The 18669-nt window shown below is 42.6% G+C and overlaps 1 protein-coding gene across 1 annotated transcript in view; it reads right to left on the bottom strand.

The window, feature by feature from the left end:
• The window catches only part of LOC127220144 (lipid droplet-associated hydrolase-like), a 171796-nt gene that overhangs the window by 152202 nt on the left and 925 nt on the right, over positions 1-18669 (bottom strand). The window lies entirely within an intron of this gene.

Consider the following 18669-nt stretch of genomic DNA (forward strand, 5'->3'; position numbering starts at 1 on the left):
TCAGGTCATCATGCTTAGTAGCAGGTTCCTTTACCAACCAGGCAACCTTGCCAGCTCAAGATGATTGTAACCTTGAACATATTCATTTCTTCGTTTTTGGAGGGCATATTTTCACTGGTAGTGCTACAAAACTAGGCTACAGTGTCACTATGTTGGGGGTCCTGATAATTGTACTCTCTCTCTTTCTCTTTCTTGTGTGTGTGTGTGTGTGTGTGTGTGTATGCATGTGCATGTAGAAACCAGAGTACAATCTTTGTTATTGTTCCTCAGGTGCTATCTACCTTGTGGTTTTTTGAGACAAGGTCTCTCACTAGTTTGGAACTCACCAAGTAAGTTAGATTGCCTTACTAGTCATTCCCAGGAGTCTGCCTGACTGTCTCTTCAGTACTGGGACTACAAGTGTGCACCACTATACCTGGCTTATTTTATGTGTGTTCTGAGGATCAAACTCAGGCCCTTGTGTTTGCAAGGCAAGCACTTTAATGACTTATCTCTCTCCCCAGCCTTTGGATAGCAGTTTTAAAGACATTATACAGTCACCTGAAGCAGAAGTAATGAGGCAGGCCTTGTAAGATATTGTGCATAGTTTTCTCATTTTTAAGTTGGGACTCTGAAAAGCCCTCAGTTGCACCTCTAAGAGCTAGAGAAGGCACCAGCAAATGTGCCACACTCTGTAGTAAAGCAGAAGCCTATGATCACTCAGAATCAGGCACATACATAGCAGGACAGAGTCAGAAGGAGTACACAGGGAGTAGGCTAGATAGGAGAGTGAAAGAGCATGGCTCCAGGAGAATCTGAGTTAATGCCTGAGCAAAAGACACACACAAAATCTTCACTCGGAGATTTGGAACTTCAGGCCGTGTGGCTATTCTAGACTGAAGGATGAGGGTCCGACAGGAATGGCAAGCAGCTGCTGAGAATGACTCAGTATCTTCATCTTACTGAAGGCCCCAGCCTATGACCATGCTCTGGCATATATTCAAAAGAAAAGTGATGAAGGGCTACAGTTTGGCTTCAGCCTCCAAATTCTTGAAGTTCTTGCTTCCCAGTTCTGTGGGAAGGCCAGAGGAAGGCTGAGCATTCACAAGTAGTACAGCAAGAGGAACCTCAAACTCGTAGGCTACAGGAGCCAGGACAGCTGGGGCATATTTTGCAGGTGGATGAGATCATGATAGCTTGTGAGGTCTGGGCTCAGCATCCTTGGGAGTCCTAGTCCCTGGTATTAAACTGGTTTGGCCATGACTCAGGACCACCTAAGCAGAGACTGTGCTGACATGGGGCCACATAGAGTTTTCAGGTCCTGAGATCATTGTGTTGGGGATGTAGCTAATGGAGGGCTCAATGTCTATTGGTTCCTCCTTCCACCACTCAGAACTGTTTAACTCCCCAACAGAGGTCAGAGCTGGAGCTCTCCAAGGTGCTGATGTCCTAGGCCAACTCCCCTAGAGGGCATAATATATTGCTAGTGTTCCTTGAAGCTCACTTAGGCCAGTTGGGGAAACTTTTCTCCATCCCTCCCTCCATTCTGTGAGTATATTGTCTATAAGAGACCACATGAGAGAGACAGCAAAATCACTGAATGTGGAGGGGAGATGGTCAGACAGTTATATAGATATATGATAAATACCAATCAACTTTGGCTTTTAAGTTAATGACCTGGAGAATCAGATAGATCATAATATTCACCAGGAGAATTATCAGGTGGGGGGGCGGGTGAGAAAATTAGCTTATACAAGCTGAGTGTGAGTAAGGTGCCAGGATACTTCCAGACTTAGAGCTAAGATGATAGCCAGCAACCACCAGCAGTCCCCCTGTCTCCACTATCCTACAGCACTGGGGTAATGGGTGTGCAAGGTCATGCCTAACTTTTTACCTTTGTGCTAGGGATTGCAATCAAATCATATACCTGCCAAGTGTTTTGGTTTTATTTCTATTTCAATGACAAACACCATGACCAAAAACAACTTTGAGGAGGAAGGTGTTTATATACACATAATTACCAGTTGTAGTCCATAACTTTGTAGAAGCCAAGGGAGGAACTCAAGCAACTAGTCACACCACACCCACAGTTGAGAGCAAAGGGAGAACATAGACTGCTTAGCCAGCTCATTTGTTTTCACTCAGCTAGCTTCCTTTACTCCCACACATTTCAGGGTCCAGCAAAGAAATGGTGCCACCCATGTTCAAGGCAATTCCCCACAGATATGAGCACAAGCCAACTTGAACTACAGTTTTCATTTGAGACTCTCTCCCCAGGTTATTTAGGTTTTGTCAAGTTGACAATTAAAACTTATCAGTACACACAGCTGTAATGGGATATTACTTTAATTAGGCAAAGATGTGCTACTTTTGTTTATGTTGCAGAATTTGACTTTAACTATGTAAAGGTGTATTACTTTTGTCTATGTTACATTTGTTTAATTATGTAAAGATGTGTTGCATCTGTTTCACCTTGCCTGCCTAAAGCACCTGATTGGTTTAATAAAGAGCTGAATGGCCAATATCTAGACAGTGAAAGGATGGCATGTCTGATAGTCAGAGAGAATAATTAGGATGAGGAATCCAGGCTCAAACAGAATGAGAGGGAGAGGAGAGAATGATGTAGAAAGAGAGCAGTCAGCTGCCAGTCAGACATGAGAAGAAATGAAAGTAAGATATATAGAAGGAAAGGGTAAAAATTCCTGACGCAAAATGTAGACAAAGAGAAACATTAAAATAAGAACTAAGATAAAGCTGAGCATTCATAATTAAAAAGAAGTCTCCATGTTATGATCTGGGAGCTGGTTGGTGTCCCCCTCCACCAAAAAACCAGGTACACAACACACAGCAGGGGTTCTGACCCAATCAGTCACCTTCCAGCCTCTGCATTTACTCCTTTTACACTGTCCTTTGGCCACAGAGACCTTTCTCTAAGTGGCCAAGCTTATTTCTCATTCATGGTTTTTGCAAATGCTACTTCTTCTGCCAAAAAACTTCATACTGTTGATGGCATTCCCATTACCCATGTGCCTGCTCAAATACAGTCTTTACAAGAGAAGCCCTCCCTGATGTCTGTATGTAGTATCATTTTAGGTTTTTCCCCATCACATCAACCCTGTTTTACTTTCCTGGTAGCATTTATTATTGATAAAAATTCACATTCTACCTTTAAGGACTTTTTGCCTTTGGGCTTCTTCAACCCAACTGCTTTGAGGATAGGAGTTTCATCTGTCTTACTTGCTGATGGCTGTGGGCCTTGGATAGGGTCTTATAGCTTACTGTCTTGAAGTTCTTTTTAGCAAGGATGCTTCTTTGTCTCCTGGTAGGAGAGCCTATCTCAGGTAGATGTTTAAGAGCCAAGGTTCTTCAGCAGGAAGAAACAAACCAATAAAAAGAATGTCTAGCTCTCCACCTCCACCTCTTTCTGCTTCTCTATAGATTTGCTTATTTTGTTGAATTGGGTTATGTTTGTAGAATGGGGTAGGGCCAAATTTCAGGGTCATTCAAAATGCTGGAGACCAAGAGAAGAGCTGATATTTTAGCTATAGCCCAAAGATATTCTGGAGGCAGAGTTCCCTCTTTTCTAGGAATGACTAGTCTTTTTTTTTTTTTTTTTAACTCTTGAGACTTTTATTTCACTGGACGAGTTTACTTCCTACACTAAAACAACAATCAACTCCACCGATTAAGATTGATTACATTAAAAAAAACAAATACCCTCAGGGGCTGAAGAGATAGCACAGTGGCAAGAGCACTGGCTGCTCTTCCAGAGGGACCAGGGTTCAATTCCAAACACCATAACTGTCTGTTACTTCAGTTCCAGCAGATCTGATAGCTTCACACCAATGCACATAAAATAAAGTTAAGTAAATTTAAAAAATCCTCACATGCACATATAGACAAGTGTATGGCCAGTTATCTATCTGATTACTATGGCCTAACCATTTGACACATAAAATTAATCACCCTGCTGTGATCCTGCTCACATCCAGGTCAGCCATGGGTAAGTGGATGCTGTTCCTCCTTTAGTGGCGCAGGTGTCTTCTTTTGCATCTGCTTCCCATGTACACACACTTGGGGTTGGGGAGTCAGACTGTTGAAACATTTTCAGGAATTTGACTATGTTCCTGTCCAATTGTATCTACTCTCCCAACCTGGTCTTTTCAGATTCTACAGCTGACTTCTCACCTCAAGCTTCCTTCCTGTGATCCCCCATTATAGATACTGTTTGCTCTTTGTGCATTCTCTCACACTTTATCATGCTGGTGATCACACCGTCCTCTCCCTTGAGCAACCTAGGCTTCAGCTCCCCTTCTGTTTCTTCAGTCTCATAGGTATGGGGAAATTATGACAGAAAGAGCCTCACTTCTGTTTCAGAATGGCAGAGGGAGAGTAGTTAACACTGCTTGCCTGAAGGGTCTTTTGGACAGCCCAGTGTGGCAGGTTTCCTGCATCACGCCACATTCCCCATATGTGTCCAAATTCTTGGTGCATTTTTCAAGCTTAGTGTTCAAGGCATCTCCAACCTAATAAGAATAAAGTGCCCTGGCTGATTCTCAGCCAGGAGGGAAAGAGCAGATCCACATTCCTTTGAAGCCAGTTTCAGATTCTGGAATGCTTTGTTGGAAACCACACCATCTCTGGAGAGATCCATCACCTCTTAAGGCTGCATTTGCACTAGGTCAGGACAGGGGCTCTGGAGTCCTAAATAACAGTGTCTGCCCTGGTGAGCAACTTCCTTTGTGTGGGCTCTAGGCTGATTCAGAGTTAGCCTGGCATATCTGATATTCAGCATTCCCCACCTGCATTAGTTACTTTTCTTGACATGATGGAAATTACTTAGGAGGGATGGGATTTATTTTAGTTCATAATTTCATGGCAAAGAAGGAGTAGCGGCATTCATGAGGGTGAGAGTGGTTCTTGTTTGTGGCCATGTGAGTGTGAGAAGCTTGCTCACATCTCAGCTAAACAGGAAATATAAAGCTCAGTGGAAGAGGAACTTGGCTTCAGTCACCAAGCCCGGTCTCAACAGCCCTGTATTAGCCAGCTGAATTCCATGTCCAAAAGATTTCTAAAACCTCCCCCAAACAGCACCAACAGTTGGGAACCGAGTGTTCAAGCATGTGAGCTCATGGAAGATGTGCTGCCTAGTTGTATAACAGCTTGACACAGAGTGGCCACTGGAAACTATAGGAAAGCAGCCCGAGCAAGCATGAGAAGTGAGCAGAAAAGTCACACTCTTCCATGCACTCTGTTCCACTTTCTGCCTCCAGATTCCTGCCCTGTTTCCTTTGGATGATATACTGAAAACTTTGAGGTGAAATAAACAGTTTCCTCCACAAATTGCTTTTAAGCATGGGCTTTATCATAGCAACCCATATCAACTGCCTACCTCATCTCTGCCCTCCTCTCCCCTCCATTCCCTCATTCTCATAAGTAACTGGTGTGTCTTGTGGCAAAGAGCTGCTCTAAGCAAGCGGGTAAGGATTCAGTCCTTGTATATGGGACAGTAGTCTTGGGGCTATGAACATAAGCAGAGGGGCTCTCCTGTCTAAGAGCTGGCAAGTTTGGCCATCTCATGGGAGCACCAAATGAAGATCCAGGTGCCTTCAATTCTTGTTCTGGTTCTGTCATTGTTCCCTTCCTGTTGTAGGCAGACTAGCCACAGAGTCAGAGTGTGGTGATATCAGATGTGTTCCTGAGGTTTATCTTCCTATTTCTCATACAGAGAGAGAGAGAGAGAGAGAGAGAGAGAGAGAGAGAGAGAGAGAGAGAGAGAGAGAGAGAGAGAGAGAGAGAGAGAGGAGAGAGAAGTGGTGGGCAGAGGAAATCCAAGAAATCACAGCACTGGCTTAATGTCTGACCTTAAGGTGGTGTGAGAACTGTAAGTAGAAATAAACTCTTCTGATGAACATATACTTCCTTTCATTTCCTCCACCCCTTCTTCATGGCTCTGGACTTCTGATTTCCCTAGCTTTAAATGGAGCTCAGGGATGTCTACTTTTCAAGATCATTATAAGAATAAAATGCAATCATGGTTAGAAAGGTTACTAAAATGGAGATAGTATTGATGATTAGTGAGGCTCAAAGACCCTAGAAGTGACACCTCATTACATAAGTTGGGGCTGATTGCAGACTTCTGTTCTACATGTGTAAGACCCTCAGAATGAGGAGTCTTCCAGGTTCGGTCGATACCCCCAAGAACTCAATGTCCAGTCCAGTTGCTGCAAAAATGCAAGAGGCTTTAATGAACAGGAAACGTATGCGCAAACGGGCTCCTCCAGCACGCAGGCTAGAGAGAAGCCCCCTCCCCTGGGCCCAGGTGTTTTTAAAGGCAAACCCACAAGCTTAGGGAGGGGTGGGACCCTCTGTCCATTGAGTACGTGACCCTTGGAGGCCGGATGGTCTGCTATTAGGGTCAACGGACCTTAGGGCCTCAGGGTGTACTAATTAATTTTGTCTGGGCAAACCTGAGTTGCAGCTATCTCTTTGTTTCTTAAGGACCCTATTTACCACCTGTTGACTCACAGGAAAGGAGGGGCAGTGTGAATTCTTCTTATCTCAAGGCCTGGTGAGAGGAAGCTAGCAAATTCCAAGGAACAGATATTGGTTAGCTTTCCAGGTCAGACCGTCCTTCATTTAACTTCACTTTTTGGTCTTTCAATGATATTTAACCCCACAAATATGAAGGCATGAATTCCAGGCTCTCCTTTCCCCCATATCCATATCCCTCCTCATCCCTCCCTCCCTGTCTGTTTCTGTCTCCTCCTCCCTCTCCCACCTCTCTCTGTGTGTGTAGAAATGGAAGCTAGGCAGGGATGATGCCCAACTGGTTATTATGAGTACATTTGTATCTGCTGTTAAAATACTGAATGCTTGCCACAGTTTCTCTGAGTACCCTTCTGTTACCTTGGCTACCCTCCTAGTGGTTGCAGGATATTTTTACAGTTGAGAGATTAGAGGATGGTAATCTGGCATATCAGGTGATCCCTAAGAACTCTGCTCCAATCCTATACCCAAGCAAGACTCATTCTTATTAGTCAGTGTCTTGCACCATACCCTATATTTTGAATATCATCAATTTAGTTATCTTCTGATATGCAACAAACCACACTGAGACATTATCATTATCTCCCCAAGCTCTGTGAGTTGACCACATTCAGCCAGATGTTTCTCTCCTGGGAATTTCTCATTATGAATCAGATGATGCTTGGAGACTCAAGTTATTTGCAGGTTAACATTCACGATAACTCACTGGCTGACCATCACTTGGGAGTTTAGTAGGGATGTTAATGGAAGTTCCCACTTTTGTACACAGACTTTTCAATAGTAGCTGATTGCCTCCTGAGAACAACCTATGAACTTGTGTGCTAAAAGCTGTAGAGAAGATTGGCCTTATGCCAACTCTAAAAATTCTACTCCTTAAAGAGATCAAGGGTCCTTCTAGATTCAATGTTGTAGGAGAATATGAACTTTATATTGAAGAAGAGCAGGTGGGATGGAAGTCACTGCTTTTTAGAAAATATGGTCCATTCCAATCATTGTGGATAAGGCTCTGCCTGCAATCCCTTCTGCTCATCTTTCTTAATCCTTTCTCCCCTTCACAGATGGTTTTCCATCTGCTAGGATGGCTCAATCTCTGCTTCTCCCCAGGGTTCTCCTTTCCATTTCCTAGCCTCTTTGTTGCTAAAAGGAACCACCATTATTATGCACTTTTGCATATGTATAATAGGGAACTGAAAACAACTCTTCTTTTAGATTCCCTAATTTGCAGTCTTTGGAAGTGCAAGAGAGACCAATGGGAAATTCCTCCCATATGTGTGCCAGCAAGAGGAGAGAAGTTCTACAGGAAGCACCACTGTCAGAGGTTCTTAGTTATTTTCTGTTGCTGTGACAAAACACCATGACCGAGGAACCTTATGAAAGAAAGCATTAAATTGGGCTTACAGTTTCAGAGGGTAGAGGCCATGGTGGTGGAGTAAAGTTATGGCAGCACAAGCAGATGAGAGATTACACCTTGATCTACACGTGGGAGGCAGAGAGGGTACATTGGGAATGATGTGACTATTTTGAAACCTCAAAGCCTGCTATCAGTGATATGTTTCCTCCAGTAAAGCCACACCTTCTTTCCCAAGCAATTCTATCCACTGGGGAGTAAGTATTCAAACATATGAACCTATGGAGGTCCATTCTCATTCAAGTAAACATATTCCACTTCCTGAGCCCCACAGGCTCAAGGCTATATCATAATGTAAAATGAATTTAGTCCAACTTCAAAAGTCACCATAGGTTTTTCAGTCTCATAACTGTTTAAAAGTCCAGTCTAAAGTCTCATCTGAGTCTCAAGACAATATCTTAGTTGCAACCCCCTGTAAAATCTAAATGGAAATTGCATACTTCCAATATACTATGGGATAATGCATACATTACCATTCTGAAAGAGAAGAATGGACCATAGTGAAGACATACTGGACCAAAGCAAGATGGAAACCAAAGTGAGTAAACTCCAAATATTGTAACTTCATGTCCAATGTTAGAGGACTTGGAATGCTGTACTCTTCTGGTTTTGCTTACTACAACATACTTTTCTTTTCCAGGCTGGTTCTACTCCCTGCATACACCTGAGAGGGCTGTCCTGTGGCTATGGCATCTTTAACATCTTGGAGTCTCCAATACAATCAAGACTTCACTTTTATAGCTTCAGACAATGGCCAAAAGAGATTTCCCTGCCACATGCTTGGCCTCAAGAGACTTTTCTTTACCATGGAGGAATATTCCACAATTTCATTGCTCATACATCCTACATGACTAAAGCCATAACAATGTAGAAGACACTGCCAAGTTTGTCTACCAACTTGGGATGAACCCTGACCCCCTTGAATCACATTTCCAGTGGCTTTGATTTATTGTTGCTTTTAATAAGCAAACATTTCTTAGGCATTTTTATTTCACACATTAGAAGCTTAGATATATGGGGTCTTGTGTTGATAGCACTTCCTCCTTTATTCAGTTTGGATCAGGCCTTTCCTTAATTTCTTTATCTCTTTCATCACGAGCCTTGGCTCTAACATTAATTTTCCTGGTGCCGTTTTTCTCTTCAAATTGCATATTTTGTATTTTTTGTTCCACTTGCTCTTTTTCATTGTAGACTTGCATAAGAGTGATAATTGATAACCATACAACAGAGTCAGTCTTAAACTAATCTCCACAAAAGAAAGTACTCCATTATTTAAAAAAAAAAATATCAGCTCAGGCAAATTCTTAGGACAAGGGCAGAAAGCAGTTGAAACCTCTTGAGCTGGGCCTCTGTGTTCTACATTGCTCTTAAATTTACTGTCTTTCAAGATCCTACTAGGATTGCCCAATAAGCTTTGTTTATATGATCCAACTACATTTGTTGTGCAAAGTCATAACCTCTTCCACATTCTTCCTGAAAGCAATATGGCCAGGTTATTCATAGCAATAACCTACTCCCTGGTACCAAATTCTGTCTTGTTTTCCTTTCTATTGCTGAGATAAAACAAATTGACCAAGGTAACTTGTAAAGGAAAGTGTTTAATTGGGCTATGGTTTCAGAGGGTTAGAGTCCACAGTGATGGAGCAAAGGCATAGCAGCAATAGCCACTGAGAGCTCACATCATGGTCACTATGGCTATTCCTGGACAAATTTGGGCTCTACCTAGAAAAGTTAAGTTTTGAGATGATGGTTGAATGCAGCATGTGTCCCCAAAGTGTTTCACTTTCCTAGACAAGTAAAAGTGTCACACCTTTGGCAATGAATACATACTCACTTTTGCATAAAGGCTCCTGTCCATGTAAGCTGTTCTGGTTCTGGGTGGCATCTGAACAACTTTTGTTTCTGTCCAGGAAGGCTTATGCCTCATATTCCATTGCCAGGGCTTGAGATTGTCCATCAGTCACTGACTTCTAGAACTGCATTGAGCTGTTGTTGCCTCATTCCCTTTCTCAGTGTGGTGTAACTGTGTCTGCCATCCATGACTTGTCATGTCCTTTCTCAATACCTGCCTTGCCTCCTGCCGCTACCCCTTGCCAAGCTGCTGTATGGAAAAGAACGTGTATGCCCTTCTGTTCAACTGAAGAAAAATTAAATGACTCTTGGTCTCTCTCTCATCCATCCAGCCCTCCTATGTGCTTTTTGAACTAAGGGAAAAAAATCTGTTATTCATAAAGAAAAACAAAGGATGATAAATTATAGGAGCTTGTAAAATACATTCACATGAATCACACTTTCTTCTAGATAATTGAATTTAGAGTGACATTGTCCAGCATCTGCTACTGACGCAGGAATGCCAGCCTCCCTCAGTTGTCTTTCATATTTTAAGTGTGATCCCACAAAGGCTGAGCTCAATCCAGGGTCTTGGCTGTCTCCAGGCCAGCAGCACGTGCGTTGTGATCTTGTGCACAATTTCATTACTCGGCCCAAATTAGGAGCTTCATTAAAATGATATGTCTCTCTTAGAGTCGTAAATGACAAGTGACATTCCAGCAAAATGTGGCCTCATTAGATGACAGGAAGAAATGTCGGTGTGTAGGATGGTAAGGTTTTGATATTTATGAAGGTCAAAGCAGGGGTGAGTAATGTAACAGAGGATTTCACTTAACATCAGACCAGTGTTCCTGGGTCCTACTGTGGCTGCTGCTGCTTGGTACAGTGAGACATGGGCTTTCCATAGTTGACTTGTAATATAAGCTTGTGAGTTGTTTATGGTTTGTGTGAAACTACCACCATATTTTAATTATAATTGGATGGCTGGATAGGGGAACAAAGCTGAAAAATGACCAGAAATAACTCTTTTCTTTCTTCATCTTCCCCTCCAACTAATTATTCATTGGTTAATAGGCATATTGCCCAAAAGGAAAAGGCCCCAGGAGACAGGCAGCTTTGCTCATTTCAGAAGCCTGCAATTTGGCTCTGTTGGATTTCCTGTCTTCACAGACCTTCTCCTTATCTCTTCATGTAACAGAAAGCTCTAGCTTTCCAGGCTGGGTTCAGTGCAATTTGCAAATTTGGGCTTACTCAGTCTCATGGGAGATGACTTTGGTCTGTAGGACTAGCCTTCTGATTACACAACTCCAGGATGAATAGTGGATAAAGGATGCTGAGACTCACTGGGTTTTCCATCCTAGGTCTGAAGACATTGTCCTTTTTGGTCACTGGTAACTTGGGTGCTTGAGGGCAGGATTACCACCATAGATAGGGCTGTGTGATTTACATACAAGAGTATTCCAGTCTAAGGGGTGGACAAGGACAAGGACGAGCTTTAAGCCTGTGGTCAAAGGCTAGCCTTGGCTCTGCCTCTTTTCAAAGCAGTGGTCGCTAATCTATGGTCGAGGAGACCAATCAGGTCTGCCAGCTCAGCAGATAAAGCCATTTTGTAACATGCTATGCCAATTTGTTGAGTGTTGTTTGTGGCTGACTTTGTGTTTCAATGGCACAATCGAGTTGTTGTGCAAGGGACCACATTGTCTGCAAAGCCTATTTGACACTTGACAGAAGAGGTTTTGAAGACAAATGATGTGGAGGTAGGGGCACCTTTTTCTAATTTTCAGAAGGCATTGACTTCCTGCCAATTGCAGTCTCACCCTAGTGATGATAAGTGCACCTTTTTCTCATTTGTACAGAGGTACCTTCTGGGTTGACAGGGCCCTGAGGAGGCAACTCTAGTCCTGCCTCTATGGATGGGGTCCTTACCCCAGCCTACTGCAGGCAGTTGCTGGTCTCCAGGGCCACTTCTAGGAGGTAGAACCATAGGCTTATTGCTGGGAGAGCCTGTTCAGGGAGTCAGGGACTAGCTGTTGCAGCTCCCAGAGGGAAAACAAAAGCTCTCCTTGTTCCTTTTCCAAATAGCCGTGAAAGAGAAGGTTTGGTTTTGGATCTTTGTCATTGGCCACTCCACAAAAAAATGTGAACTGTCTCATGACTTACCATTAGCCACTTGTTTACACAGCAGGCCTGATTGACACGGTTTATTTTACTGTGGTTTTTCTTCTAATCTAAAGTGAAACATGAACTGTAGAATTCGTACAGTTTTGTTCACCTTTTCGCAACCCAGAACCTGCAAAGGAAGTGCTATTGGTCCTCTCTGTTGCCCACCCTGTGAGTGTGTGCACATGGATGAATGCTTTACATCCTACTTAGGCCCCGGGGAGCCCTCATAAAAGGACTGCCAGGCTGTATTTGAAGACCCAAAGTATACTTCACATTTTCCAGGGAATCATTGGCCACAGCAAGATCAACAGGTTATAGAATGTGAGGCGCAAAGTAATCAGAAGTAGCTTTACTTTTGTCAGCTCTGGAATCCTCCACCAGGCAGGTGGGTATCAGCTCCAGTAAGGGAGGTGTGACAGTTTTCTCAGGGTTCCATAGGGTTGGTGCACCCTTCCCCCAGCAGCCTTCTTTAGACAGGATTTGCATATCAAGAAAGGGTATTGCCCTGTGTGATTCAGATCACAGGGACTGGGTTCTGGTAAGACCCATCATATCACTTTCAGCTCACCCAACATGTGACTTTTACAAAGGTCTTCTCATTAATGATCTCATTGTGTCCCCACTGTCCTCTGAGGACATTATTCTCCACATCCCATTAATTGCTGTAAATTATTCAATGATAATTAAGAAAGGTCTGTGTGGATGGAGTGATGAATCTGATGGTCTGAACATAGTCAAAGAGATAATGTAATAGGTGCTTTGGAAATTTTGGAAAAAAGGAAGTAAGCTAAAGTAGAATCTTACAGTCTTGTTAAACTGTGCCACAAACAGCTTTTTAAAAGTTAACTACACAGAACAGGTCATGATCACACACCCTGGCATCTGGTAGGCTTCTGATCCCTAGATGAGGAACTACTCTTAGAAGACAGTGCTACTACCATGGTTGCATTGCTTGGAATACTGGACTTTTTAGAGGACACAGACATCCAGATGGTTGGGCCTGTGTAGGACAAAGTATTGCTAGGTCACTTCTAGGGAGCTTTGGGCTATTTATCCAGCTCCAGAAGGACATACGTCTTGTTCTTGGTCTTACATACCAACCTCTAAAACATGGCCTGAGTAAATCACACAGAATATATCTGATCTTGTGATGTTTGAAGCCTGCTTTTTTTTTTTTTTGATAGTTCCAGCCACGATACCTATTCTATATATATATATGTTCCCTAGATATATCATCATCATCACCACCACCACCATCACCACTCATGGAGACCCTGCATAGGCTATCAGATTCTTTTTGTGGGAAAACACTTAGTTTTAAGAATGATGCCAATGAAAAGAGCTAAGATCCATAAACTAGCTCCACTCAGCAAGAGAATCAATTCTCCTACAGAAGTTGGAGGACTCTAATTGTTATTAGGACACACTGAACTGAGTGGTGTGTGTATGTAGGGGGGACACCTATGTGCATGTCCTCCTCTTCTGAGCCTCTGGGTCTTCCTGACTAGATGAGCATGTAGCCAGCATCATACAACAAAACAATCTAAACAAAGAAAGTTTACAGGCTTGAAAGGGAGGAATTCTACCTCCAAGAAGCATTTTTTATTCTGAGTCCCAATGTATCAGTGACTTTTTTTGTTCCGGTGACAGATGCCTACCTATCATAAACAATTTAAAAGGAAGGAAGATTTATTTTGATTGAGTTTCAGAGGTTTTAGTCCATCACAGTTGGGGATGGGTGGAGCTTAACAGCTCACAACATGAAGAGTAGACAAAGAGAAAGAGAGAGAGGGAGGGACAGAGAGGGGGGAGGGAGGGAGGGAGAAAGAGAAGGAGAGGGAGAGAGAGAGAGAGAGAGAGAGAGAGAGAGAGAGAGAGAGAGAGAGAGAGAGAGAATACCTGAACATGGCTCCCTTCTTTGCCCACTTTAATGCCATATGGATTCTCAGCCACTGAATCTTTTCTGAAACACAGACACACTCAGAGGTGTGGCTCACTGATCTCCCAGGCTGGTAAATGCAAACAGTGGCAATCAAATCAAGATTAACCATCACAAACAGCATTGAGGAAGCCTCTTCCTTATCTGAGGAGGGTGGGTTGGGTTTTTACTTACTTGTAGAGATAGGTTCTTGCTCAGTAGGTTATGATTTGGAGCCAGGTAGAAAAGAGTGAAGTTTCTAACACTGGAGGGGGAGAGGGAGAATGAGAGCAATTTCTTTCTTTTCAGAAGGAAGGGGCCAGGCCTTGCATTGTGCATCTAGAAGAAGTCTTCCTGGGTCCATCTCACTTGAAGTCAGAGCCAAGGATTCTGAGAGTGCTGCCTAGGATGGGAGGACCATGTGTGAACATGGTGCATTCTGGGAGAGAAAAGCAGTGGTCCTTTTAGATGGCTGTGACTGGTTCTTAGGTATGGAGCCCAGCATTGTGGAAATTAGCCTAACCATGGAAAGTCTAGGTCTCTTGCCATGTGCCAAATCTTTTGCAAAGCCCCAACAGTTTGACACAGTGCATCTGTGCTTCTTCTCTGCAAATATGCTGCTGATAGATGAACAAAGGATTCTCAGATCCCTCTTTTCCTACTGCCCATGCTGCACCTCTCTATTCTCCTTTGTTTCTTAGACAACCTTTTTATTTTGGAGTCATCTTTGTCCATTGGAAGTGACAGTAGGCACTTTTTGATCTAGTATCTCCTTGGTTTTGCCTGGAATGACGTTCAATATAGGAAATAACCCAGATATGTTCCCAGACTTCTCCTGTAGAGGCCTGCTCTCTCTCTCTCTCTCTTCCTCTCTCTCTCTCTCTCTCTCTCTCTCTCTCTCACACACACACACACACACACACACACATCTCCTATATAGCCCTGCTGGCCTGATACTCAAAAAGATCCACTTGTTCTCTCTCTGGAGTATCTAGATTAAAAGTGTATGCCACGACTCTCAGTCTAGAGGCCTCCCCTCTTTCAGCAATTACAGTCTATAAGCTGGTCAATTTTAAACACATGATCTTAATCATGTGGGTGGAATCATATGGAGGCAATGTTGTATATATATATCAGGACATCTTCTGGGCAATGTAATACTGACTTGATTCCCTGGGTGCCTCAAAGTGTGATAAGACCCTGTCCACAGCTGCATGCTGGGTAAATCTTGTATCATCTTGGATAAAATGGGAACTCTTAGTTTCTAGGTTTACATCTTTGCTACAATCTTTAGTATTTGAAAGAAGTTATTTATGCCAACAACTGCACATCTTTTCTCTTAAGTGTCCTGAAACTCTTAAATGACCATAGTTGCCTTTAGTCTTACTTTCTTTTGCTATGTTGGGTTTTAGAAGCTGGCCAGAATTTCTTCACAACCAGAGAGACTTTGAGAACCAATGGCAATGGAAAGGGCCAAGGCTTATGGAGAATAAAGTGTCAGGGAGGGTACTTACCTTACCACACCCTATATAAATTATTTTAAATCTTCAATCACTGAGTCATATTCTCTCACACTTTTGCATATCACCAAACCACTTTGAGATCAAGAGCAAGATAAATTCCCATTTATTGTTGCTTTGTATAAAAGAGTCTCCTTTCTTTGGTTTCAACATCTTCAGATAATGTCTGTGCAACTGAAAGACATATGACTGATAGGTATTTTTTAATGACACCCAGCCATGTAAGCTCAAAGGTTGTCTTGTGTGTACATGATATATGTACACACATGTTTGTGTGTGAGCGCGTATGTACATGTGTGCATGGAGGCTAGAGGTTGATATCAGATTCCCTCCCCAATTAGTCTCCATTTTTTTTTTTTTTTTTTTTTTTTTTTTGAGATATGGTCTCTCCCTGAACTCAGAACTCAGAACTCAGAACTAGGCTGGTTGGCCAATGAGCTCAAGGCATCCTACTACCTCTATCCCACCACCAGCCCTGCTCCTATCTTCTCTATGGGTCTTTGAGTGCCAAACCCTGATCTTCCTGTTTACAAGCAAGCGTTTTATAACTGAGCCATCTCCCCAGACCCAAGATATTCTTTTAGGAGAATAAAAGTGTTTAGTGGCTGGTATGTTGGACAAGCACCATTAAGTATTGGTTTTACTGACCGAGAAGGCATCACTTCAGTTAAGATGAAGAAGATGAATATGTAACTTGCAAACATTTATCTGGATTCTTACACAGCAACTGTGGAAAAAAATGGTTTGTGGAACCAGTCCTGACCTTTCAAACCTCATGAGTAAGCAGGGTGTGTGGCTCCATAAGTGTAGCAGTAGCCCTGTTAAAAGATTTAAAGAGAGCCCAAGAGATAGCAGAACTTTCTAACAATCAAAGAGTAGGTAGTGTTATCTCCAGATAATAGGCTAGCGAAATATTTATCAGTTTTGGTATAGAAGAAATTTCCTATAATGCACGAGACTTAAGAGTTAATTGTGCAATGGAGATATTCAGTTTGATAGCCTTTAATAAATTGGCTCACACCTGTTCACATTCACATGTATGTATACACATATGAACCTGATGAAGGCCTACTCTTAAAATTTAATGAGATTTTTTTCATCTTTAGTATAAAAATAATGGAAAATATGGTTAGAGAAAAGAATGGGACAGAGTTAGATTTACCAAGACCTTTGATTACCAGATATCTAACAAAAGAAGAGATGTTAGTTCATTTGACATAAGAATTGTACTGGAAACCCTGATTAGAATTTGATTCTCCTTTTCAGCTCAAAGACAAGCTCCTTCCTGAGTGAAGCCAGGGTGGTTCCCTCTAGAAGAGAAGAATTCACAGGATAGGTTTCTCTGGAAGTTTCAGAAGGCTGGTTCAGGGCTTCTTTGTTCTTGTCATTTATACATGTCTCCCTCCAGATGTGCATGGTGGACCAGCAAAAGGAAGCTTCAAGTACCTCACTGAATAGCAAGCTTTAGAGACTCCAGTAGACTCCATCACTCCTACCCCCATCTGTACACAGCCTCCTCATCTCTTGGAGATAACATTGGTTGCCAGGTTACAGAACCACCCTTTTGCTGCTACACAAAGGGCACACTCAGGCAACTCAACAATGAAAACAACTTGAAGGGAGACCAGCTGTACTTATAAATAAACATCCCAAAGCACATTAATCTGCTGCAAGACTTTATGAGGGGAAGCATAAAATTTCAAATAAAGGGCTAATGGGAAATATGTTCAAAATTTTGGAATTAGTGATGCTCTACAGTAGGGAACTGCCTGGCTAGAGCCATCAAACAAAACGTTACTAGCGACTGATTTGAGTTTTAAGACCCCCAGCCCTTCACTCCCACACCTGAGTTGTATATTTTATCTGAGGAGCTGTTTCATGTTCCGGACTCAGCTCTGTTTGCAGGAGAGCTGTCACAGTTTTATGGCCTCAACTTTAAAGAGCAGGACATTTCTTTCCTGGAGAAGAAGGCTAATAGGAGGTAAAATGCAGGGATTATGGGCTCTCCCACAAATCCAGGCAAGCAGATGCTCCTCTTTCTGTAATCAAATGAATGTTTTCTTTGGACCCAGATAGCTAGGAAGAGGCCCTTTTAAAATAGCCCTGGGAACAGGAGACATGTGCCAGGCCAGATTGCAGATGGAAGAAAAGGGTAAGGAAAACAGGTGTTTAGCTCCTAAGAGTACCTGCCCTACTCCCCCTTCAGGGTATGTCCTTGTAGACAATGGCAAGGCAATTTTTGTTTTAAAGTGAGAACTGGCATATGATTAGCCTCACTTCCCATGCTGCCCTTCACCCCTCTTAATGATCTACTTTCTCCTTCACTGCTCTAGGGATGCTGAGCTCTGCTTTGCATTCCCTTCTCAGCTTTGCACTAGTTTAGTCTGAGTTGAAGAAGACTACCACCCCCCACAACTTTTACTTCTCATGTTCCCTTGGAACAATGGGAAAGAGCTTGAAATGGGGGAATAGAACAGTCTCAAATCCTTACTCTATACTCACCAGCTCTGTTTGGCCCTAAGAAAGCCACTTAGTGTATTAGTTATGGTTCACTAAAGGGATGGAATTGATAGAAAGAATATATGATAAATAAATCATTCATATATATATATATATATATATATATATATATATATATATATTCCTACAAAGTTGCTGATTTTCAGGCTATATTGGAACCCAGCCTCAGCAACAGCAGAGATGAATTTGCCAACAAGAGCGAGAATGATCAGGCCAAACACAAAGTCTTCTTTCCTCAATGTTGTGCTAGTAGCAACTACTACTATTTTGGCTATTGCTAGAAGCTGTAGCTCAGCTCAACTAAATGAAATGATTAAGACAATCCCTAGCAGGAGTGGCCAGCAGCTTTGTTTTTTGTTGATTAGGTTAGAGGCAAGTTGACAATCAAGATTAGCAAATCACACTTAGCCTTATTTACTCCTGGGGAAGAAAGAAAGTACACCAGCACCACAGGCTCACTGTTATCTGTTGCAGGATATTTGATCACACTGTGAAACCTGAGACACATTATTTACTGGAAAATCTTGCCTCTAGCTGTGGTGTGGCCCAGCCCTACTTCACACCCTTAATACAAGAGCTTTCTATTTATTGTAAACAGGAATAAACAAAATGAGCCATAGGTCAAGAGGTGGAGCAAGCAAGCAGGGGACAGGAAGTAGCAGTAGAGAGCAAGAAGGAGTTAAAAAAGACAGATGGACAGGAAGTAGTAGGGAGGGACTTTGAGTTTGGTGGTTGTAATTTAAGAAAAGTGGCATGAGAGAGAAATAGGCCATGTGACAGGG

This window comes from Phodopus roborovskii, unplaced genomic scaffold, assembly GCF_943737965.1.
Source record: "Phodopus roborovskii unplaced genomic scaffold, PHOROB, whole genome shotgun sequence".
Lineage (NCBI taxonomy): Eukaryota > Metazoa > Chordata > Mammalia > Rodentia > Cricetidae > Phodopus > Phodopus roborovskii.